The sequence below is a fragment of the Palaemon carinicauda genome, chromosome 23 (assembly GCF_036898095.1).
Source record: "Palaemon carinicauda isolate YSFRI2023 chromosome 23, ASM3689809v2, whole genome shotgun sequence".
Classification (NCBI taxonomy): Eukaryota; Metazoa; Arthropoda; class Malacostraca; order Decapoda; family Palaemonidae; genus Palaemon; species Palaemon carinicauda.
The window spans coordinates 102169370-102179369 of NC_090747.1; the positions used below are offsets into that span (position 1 = coordinate 102169370).

At 35.2% G+C, this 10000-nt stretch overlaps 1 pseudogene; it reads left to right on the top strand.

Moving 5' to 3' along the window:
* Positions 1-10000, top strand: part of LOC137617038 (solute carrier family 7 member 14-like) — a 115341-nt pseudogene that overhangs the window by 76867 nt on the left and 28474 nt on the right.

Consider the following 10000-nt stretch of genomic DNA (forward strand, 5'->3'; position numbering starts at 1 on the left):
AACAAAGAAAGGGTACTCCCTTCGCACAAAGAAAGAATACACATTTCGACACAAAGAAAAAGTACCCCTTTCGACACAAAGAAAGGGTACTCCTTTCGACACAAAGAAAAGTACTCCTTTCGACACAAAGAAAGGGTACTCCTTTCGACACGAAGAAAGGATACTCCTTTTGACACAAAGAAAAGGTACTCACCTTCGACAAAAAAAAAAAGGTACTGCTTTCGGCAAAAATAAAAGGGTACTCCTTTCGACACAAAGAAAATATACTCCTTTCGACACAAAGAAAGGGTACTCCTTTCGAAACACACAAAGGTACTTCTTTCAATACAAACAGAGTATAGTCCTCTCGTCACAAAGAAAGATACTCCTTTCGACACGAACAAAGTATACTGCTTTCGACACAAAGTATACTCCTTTCGAGACAAAGAAAGGGTACTCCTTTCGGCACAAGGAAGGATACTCCTTTCAACACAAAGAAAGGTAGGCTACTCCTTTTAATACAAACAAAGTATACTGCTTTCGACACAAACAAAGTAGACTGCTTTCGAGACAAACAAAGTATACTGCTTTCGACACAAAGTATACTCCTTTCGAGACAAAGAAACAATACTCCTTTCAGCACAAAGAGAGGGTACACCTTTCCACACAATGAAAGGCACCACTTCAGTGGGTTGCTGGCAGATAAGAGAGAGAGAGAGAGGAGAGAGAGAGAGAGAGAGAGAGAGAGAGAGAGAGAGAGAGAGACTGGATTGAACTGGATCTAATAATCTGTGCCGCTAGGGCCTGGAGGCCATTTAGCAGAAATAGCAACCTGAATTGAAAACCCAAGATGAAAAAAATGGAAATAAAAATGGAGAGAGAGAGAGAGAGAGAGAGAGAGAGAGAGAGAGAGAGAGAGAGAGAGAGAGAGAGAGAGAGATATTAATCCCGGTATCTTATTCCTGAAACGTTCTATATCATTGTACAGATTAAGTCCTCCATCCTCATAAGGGCCATCTGATTATCGCTATCTATTCCTGTATCTCATTTTATCTTCATTCCCTCCTCCCTCCTTTATCCGCATCTCGCTTATCCATTGCTTCGGTCGTTCTCTTTGAAGGCGATATTTTTCCTCCTTCTCTCTAATCATCTACACCCGAACTTCTCCTCTGATCTTCATGCGATTCCCACAAGATCTTATACCTGTTAAGTTTTCCTATCATCTGATTTATTTCTTTAAGATATATATATATATATATATATATATATATATATATATATATATATATATATATATACAAATATATATACAGTATATATATATATATATATATATATATATATATATATATACACACACACACATATATATATATATATATATATATATATATATATATATATATATACACACACACACACACACATATATATATATATATATATATATATATATATATATATATATATATATATATATATATATATATTAAATGTAAAGCATTTAATGAGAGGGTTCTACCAGCATGAACTTATGGATCAGAAACTTGGGGTCTTACTAAAACCTTAAAACATGAGCTACTTACAAAGAGTTATGGAAAGAATAATGATGGGAATAACGCCAAGAGATGGGAAAAGAACAATATGGATACGAGAGCAAACTGAAGTAGAGGATATTCTAACAATATGTAAGAAAAAGAAATGGACACAGGCAGGACATCAAACGAGAATGAAAGATAACAGATGGATATTAAAAATAACAGATTGAGTCCTAAGAGATTACAAAAGAAGCTGGGGAAGATATGAATATGGATTGACGAACTAAGATAGTATGCAGGTGTGCAGTGGCATAGAAAGACCATAAACAAAGGCAAGTGGAAGAACGAGTCTGAGGCCTTTGTTCTGCAGTGAACTAGTGACGGCTGATGATGATGATGATAAGGAGATTAAATTACGATTTCTTTGATGGCTGATGATAATGACATTTTTATTACGATTTCTTTATTGTTATATGATTATGATTGTCAGTATATGATTTCACCTGCCGATATATTTTAGATGTTTTAAATTCTATTTTATCTTTCGTCTGTGATGCTGAATTAGGATAAAAGCAAAACCAAACACCTTCTAAATAACAACAATCACCTCCTATATAACGTCAGCAATCACCCCCTATATAACGTCAGCAATCACCTCCTATATAACGTCAGCAATCACCTACTAAATAACGTCAGCAATCACCTCCTATATTACAGTATGTCAGATATCACCTCCTAAATAACGTCAGCAATCACCTCCTATATAACGTCTGCAATCACTCCCTAAATAACGTTAGTAATCACCCAAATAACGTTAGCAATTGCGTCCTAAATAACGTCAGCAATCACCCAAATAACGTTAGCAATTACCTAAATAACGTCAGACATCACCTCCTATATAACGTCAGCAATCACCTCATAAATAACGTTAGCAATCACCTTGTAAATAACACCAGCGACCAATAGCAACTACATATACCTCCATTATAGCGATCCCCAAAAGTGCCTTCTACGTAATTACGAAAGACAATTAGTGCATGAATTAATATCATGTAGTTTCTATTAGGGTTTAATTTATGATAAATTAGCTCCTCTATTGTAGTTTGACCTGCTTATAATCACTCCAAATATTCTTAAGACGGTGCTCGTCGTTGACAATAAATTTTTGCTTTCATTATATATAGACCTCCTGATATAATGATCCGGATATGCATGATATCACAGCAAATAACAACAACAACAACAACAACAACAATAATAATAATAATAAATAGTAATATTATCCTTATTATTAAAAGAACAAGTCTATTGGTTTAAATTACTGCATTAAATGTACATTAGCTTTGAATAATAATAATAAAAATAATAATACAAATAATAATAATAACAATAATAATAATAATGAGGATAATAATAATAATAATAAAAATAATAACAATAATAATAACAACAACAACAACAACCACCATAATAATAATAATAATAAATAATAATAATAATAATAATAATGATAATAATAATAATAATAATATTATGTTATTAAGGATATAGACGAAACAGAAGAAGGCTATAAATACCTGAGGGGTAATAAAAGGAGAAACAATAAAATACCAGGAGATGAAGGAAAAGATTAAAAGAGAAGAATCAACATTATAATGAAGTCAAAGCTTATAAAGGCTGATTAAGTTCAGCCTGCACCAAAGTATCAAGGAGTTTTTTCTTTTCCTTTACAAGTCTGTAACAACATATATATTCCCAAAGTCTATTTCAATTTGGATTTAAACGAATGAAACCGACGCCAAGAATGATTAAAACTAGCCTCGCTAAATACATCCGCCAACGAATTTGGAAGGAGGTTATATTTGATCACTTATTTGAAACTTGCAGGGAATAACAGTTATGTAAAAAGCTGGAAATGATTAAATTTTGGAAGGTCAAGGTCATAGGTCAAGCAAAATGTCCAATTCACGTAATCAGCCATAAGTTTGGACATCGTTGTCACACAGACTTCAAAATTGATTCGTATTTGAGTGCATGAAAATCCACGCCAATTATTACATGCTAAGCTCAAAGGTCAAGGTCAAGGTGTAGTAAAAGGTCAAAAAATAAGCTACCACGGTGGAGGTCTGCACTCTACTGAGTGCCCCTCTAGCTATTTACTTACAACGGGTTACAACTTCATTCATAATCTCTTTCCTCTCGACCATTTTGAGAGAATTTGACCTTATTCCTGGAAGGCCATGACCTCTTCTTCGGAATCGTTGAAAACTGAAACGACCTGCAGGCAGGTCAACACTTCCCACCAGCCTGTAATTTTCACACGCGTCTGGAGTCTTTCTTCTATAAACTTTTAGTCGTAACTTGATTGGTGTCAGAAAAACTCCTCTTCTTATTTTCTTGGAGTCTGGCAATGTGATGTCGCTTGGCCGTGAACATGAGATGTTGCATGACCCAGTTCATATGATGTCAAAAGAAGCACAAATAACATGATGTCAAAAGAGCACAAAAACATGATGTGAAAACATGACTTCAAGAGAGTATAAAAATATGACGTCAATAGAGGACAAAAATAAGTCAAATGAACATAAAAATGTGATATTAAAAGAGCACAAAAATGTCAAAAAAAAGAAAAAAAAATCACGATGTCAAAAGACCACAAAAATATGATGTCAAAACAGCACAAAAATATGTCAAAAGACCACAAAAAACGTGATAACAAACGACCATGGATATATGATGTTTCGCGACATTGAATAAGAAATTTAATACGACCACGTATATATAACGCCACATGTGATATTGTATAACCCAGAACATGTAACGTCAAAAAAAAAAAAAAAAAAGTCACATGTGATATTGCATAACCCAAAATATGTAACGTCAAAAAAAAAAAATGTACGGGCAAACGACCATGAACATTTATGTTAAATGACAGTCAATATGCACTTTAACACGACCATGTACACATGAAATCACATAACCATAAACACGAGATATCCCACAACCATGAGCATGTGATATCACACCACCGTGAACGAGGGTGACATCGATTAAGCCACCGCCGACTGTACCTTGGGAGTAGCCGAGCCTCACACATGCTGACTGACAGGCGAGTCTTATTAGTTCTTCCGGTGGAGACAGCAATTACAATAACACCTTTCCAATTATAAAAGCAATTTGCAACCAGTTATAGAAACTATTTGTTGCCCGACAGTTTATTTTCCTCGCAATTCGTCTTCTCGCTTTCGTTAGTCAATTTACTAATTGCTATCGATCGAAAATGGTTCGTGACATCATATGTCAACAGTGTTAATAGGGCAGCCCCTTTTTGTAAAAGACTATGGAATTGTTAATAATAATAATAATAATAATAATAATAACAACAACAACAACAACAACAACTAAGAGGGGCACTCAATAGAGTGCAGACCTCCACTGCAGCAGCTTATTTCTCAACCTTGACCTTGACCTTTGACCTTAACATGTATTAATTGCTGTGGATTTTCATACAATCAAATATGAACCAAGTTTGAAGTCTCGGTGACAATGATGTTCAAACTTATGGCTGATTACGTGAATTGAACATTTTGATTGACCTTGACCTTCCAAAATTTTATCATTTACAGCTTTTTACGTGAGCGTTAATCCCAGCAAGTTTCATCACTCTCCCATTAAAATTGTATAATAATAATAATAATAATAATAATAATAATAATAATAATAATAATAATAATAATAATAATAATAATAATAATAATAATTAAAACTGTTGTCATCCATAATTGACTAAGTACCAGGTACAAAATCGCAATGAGTATTTAAGGAAACATACTGATTCATTCCCCAACCCCTTTGGTATGTCGATTATGGGTGAATGTCGATTCAAAAAGGGTATGTCGATTAAGAAAGGGAATGCCGATTAAAAAAGGGTATGTCGATTGAAAAAGGGTATGTCGGTTAAAAAAAAAAGGGTATGACGATTAAAAAAAAAAAAAAAAAGAGTATGTCGATTAGAAAAGGATATGTCGATTAAAAAAAAAGGGTACGTCGATTAAAAAGGGTATGTCGATTAAGAAAAGGGTAAGTCGATTAAAAAAGAATATGTCGATTAAAAAAGGGTTTGTCCATTAAAAAAGGGTATGTCGTTTAAAGCAAAGGGTATGTCGATTAAAAAAAAGGGTATGTTGATTAAAAAAAGGGTATGTTGATTAAAAAAAGGGTATATCGATTCAAAAAAAAGGGTATGTCGATTAAAAAAGGGTATGTCGGTTAAAAAAAGGGTATGTCGATTAAAAAAAGGTATGTCAATTAAAAAAGGGTACGTCGATTAAAAAATGGTTTGTCGATTAAAAAAAGGGTATGTCGATTAAAAAAGAATATGTCGATTAAAAAAGGGTATGTCCATTAAAAAAGGGTATGTCGTTTAAAACAAAGGGTATGTCGATCAAGAAAAAGGGTATGTCGATTAAAAAAAGGGTATGTCGATTAAAAAAAGGTATATCGATTAAAAAAAAAGGGTATGTCGATTAAAAAAAGGGCATGTCGATTAAAAAAAGGGTATGTTGATTAAAAAAGGGTATGTCGATTTAAAAAAGGGTATGTCGATTAGAAAAGGGTATCTCGATCATAAAAAGGGTATGTCGATTAAAAAATGGTATGTCGACTAAAAAGGAGTATGTCGATTAAAAAAAGGGTATCTCGATTAAAAAAGGGTATCTCGATTAAAAAAGGGTATGACGATGAAAAAAGGGTATGACGATAAAAAAGGGTATGTCGATTGAAAAGGAGTATGTCGAATAACAAAAAGGTATGTCGATTAAAAAGGGGTATGTCGATTAAAAAAAGGGCATGTCGATTAAAAAAAAAGGTATGTCGATTAAAAAATGGGTATGTCGATTAAAAAAGGGTATGTCGATTAAAAAAAAGGTATGTCGATTAAAAAAACAGGTATGTTGATTAAAAAAGGGTATGTCGATTAAAAAACGGTATGTCGATTATAAAAAGGGTATGTCGATTAAAAAAGGGTATTGTCGACTAAAAAGGAGTATGTCAAATAAAAAAATGGTATCTCGATTAAAATAGGGTATGTCGATTAAAAAAAAGGGTATGTCGATTAAAAAAGGGTATGTTGATTAAAAAAGGGTATGTCGATTACAAAAGGGGATGTTGATTAAAAAGGGTATGTCAATTAAAAAAGGGTATATCGAATAAAAAAAAGGTTATGACGATTAAAAAAGGGTATGTCGATTAAAAAGGGTATGTTGATTAAAAAGGGTATGTCGATTAAAAAAAGGGTATGTCGATTAAAAAAAGGGTATATCGATTAAAAAAAGGGTATGACGATTAAAAAAAGGGTATGTCAATTAAAAAAAAGGGTATGTCGATTAAAAAAAGGGTATGTCGATTAATAAGGGCATGTCGAATAAAAAAGATATGTCGATTAAAAAAGGTATGTCGATTAAAAAGGGTATGTCGATTAAAAAAAGGATATCTCGATTAAAAAAGGGTATGTTGATTAAAAAAAAGGTATGTCGAATAAGGGTGTCTCTCTGCTGAAGCAAAAATAGTAAGCACTGGACAATGAATGATTATTATTGTTATTGTTGATTATCATTTTGACTGTAATCTAACATAAACCCCTCCCCCCTTCCCCAGGGTGCAAATAGAGTTCACAGGGCTCACGAGCCGACAAGTTCACGTCAGCATTTCGATTGTCCTTCAAGCCATTAACGAATCCTTTCTTATCCCACGACAGGTGTCAGCAGCGTGGTGGGCGTCGGAGGGTACGTTTGCGTGGGCGCAGGTGCAGCAGAGTGGGCGGGCCCATCTATCATCCTGTCGGTCCTACTGACATCCTTTTCCACCATACTGACAGGTACTACCGGGCTGAAGAATATTGTTGTGAGAGAGAGAGAGAGAGAGAGAGAAAGAGAAAGAGAGAGAGAGAGAGAGAGAGAGAGAGAGAGAGAGAGAGAGGAGAGAGAGAGAGAGAGAGAGAGAGAGAGAGAGAGTCCTGTGGCATCACTAAAAAGTATTACTGAGAGAGTCTTGTGGCATCACTAAAAAGTATCACTGAGAGAGAGAGAGAGAGAGAGAGAGAGAGAGAGAGAGAGAGAGAGAGAGAGAGAGAGAGAGAGAGAGAGAGATGAAAGTCCTATGGAATCACTAAAAAGTATTACTGAGAGAGAGAGAGAGAGAGAGAGAGAGAGAGAGATGAAAGTCCTATGGACTCACTAAAAAGTATTACTGAGAAGAGAGAGAGAGAGAGAGAGAGAGAGAGAGAGAGAGAGAGAGAGAGAGAGAGAGAGAGAGAGAGAGAGAGACCTGGCTTTTGACTGCTCTCCAGTGACACTGAACAGGAGACGTTACTGTAGAATTGTAGTGTTGCTGGACAAATGACTGCACCCTTGACATCTGACATATTTTTTTTCTATCTGGGGGGGGGGGGGGGAGTGACATCTGACCCCCTTTTTAATTTCTAATTTTGGGGGGTTCTCCCCCAGAAGTAATTGTTTATGGGTTTATTTTTTTTTTACTTCCTTAATTTGATATCGATGTTAATGGCTTGGTATTTTCATATATTAATAAAAAAATTAAATGAACAATAAGGAACTATTTTAGTTCTTGGATGTCATCAAATAAATGGACTACTCATATGATTTGAGAGTCCTATGGACTTCAAACTTTGAAATATTAAATTAGGATAAGAGGATATCTTAAGTGGAAGACAAAAAATTATAAACTTATCTAAATAACAAATAAAAAGTAGAAAGGCACCCAGTAGAGGGTAGACCTCCGCCATGGCTGCTTATTTTTCGACCTTGACTTTGACCTTTGACCTTAACATGTATTAATTGGCGTGGATTTTCCTACACTAAAATATGAACCAAGTTTGAATTCTCTGTGACGATGATGTCCATCGACCTTTTGCTAGACCTTGACCTTGACCTTAACATGTATTAATTGGCGTGGATTTTCATACACTCAAATATGAACCAAGTTTGAAGTCTATGTGACGATGATGTCCAAACTTATGGCTGATATGTGAATTGGACATTTTGCTTGACCTTTGACCTTCCAAATTTTAATCATTTCCAGCTTTTTACATAACAGTTAATCCCTGCAAGTATCATTACTCTACGATTAAAATTGTGGCCAGGAAGCTGTTCACAAACAAATACACACAAATAAACACACAAACAGGGGAAAACAAATAACCTCCTTCCAATTTCGTTGGCGGAGACAATTTTTTTTTATCCGATTCGAAGTAGCGAGTACGTAACTAAATTCAAAAATACATTTTGATCATTAGAAATACCAAAATCGAGATTAACATAATCTATATTTTTGTATTGCGTAAGTACTGATATAAACATAGGCTTATATTAAGAGCAGATTTTAAACTTGCGCATATAGCCATTACCTTAAATACTGCTGCTTTTTACCTTAGATTACCTTAAAACTTTTCCAATTTCCTTAATTTTTGAAGGTAGTAAAAACGCAATTACATTAGCATTACCTTAACAACTACCTTGAAACCATGGAAATCACCTCAAACTAAGGAATTACCTTAAAAATTCAAACCCTGAATTAAGAGCCTCTTTATTTTGGAAGATTTATAGGGAAAGCAATTCTCCTCAGAAGTAATGTACCAACCTCATGCTGTGAGAGAGAGAGAGAGAGAGAGAGAGAGAGAGAGAGAGAGAGAGAGAGAGAGAGAGAGAGAGAGAGAGAGAGAGAGAGAGTGTGTGTGTGTGTGTGTGTGTGTGTCACGCCCTACCTTAACAAACTTGTTTATCTGTTGAATTTCTCATTAAACTTTCTATCATCATTTTAATGATTTATGTGATGAAACAAGTTTAAACTATTCGTGTCCTCCTTTGTGGGGCTTTGTATAAATATTCCCCCAAAGAAGCGATTAAAATGCTTAAGATGTTTGAAGTCTAATTAACTAATTTCCACCTTCAGAACAATACACATTTCCCCCTTAGGAGGGATTGCTCAGTGCGCCCTTGCAGCCTCCCCCCACCCCCCGCCATTCTGGTCTCTCCTTCCCACTGGTTTAAAGGTTTAAAGGCCTCTCTAGAATGAGAGAGGCAAGGGACAGTGACATTGTCATATCGAGTAGAACATTGCCCTAGATACTGAACATATATACGATCAGCACCCAAGCCCCCTCTCCACCCAAGAGAGCACCAAGGAAGGCCAGGCAATGGCTGCTGATGACTCAGCAGGTAGACCTATAGGCTCCCCAAAACACCCCCATGCTTAGCTCATAAGAATGGTGAGGTTGCAGCCACCAAAGAAACTAACGAGTTTGAGCGGGACTCGAACCCCAGTCTGGCGTTCACCAGTGAGGGGCGTTACCACATCGGCCACCATGATATAAATATAAACAGGGAACATGAAAGTATTGAGAAAATCCCAGAGATTAGTAATAGATTATACGGAAAAAAATAATTACTGAACCGAACAATTAATCT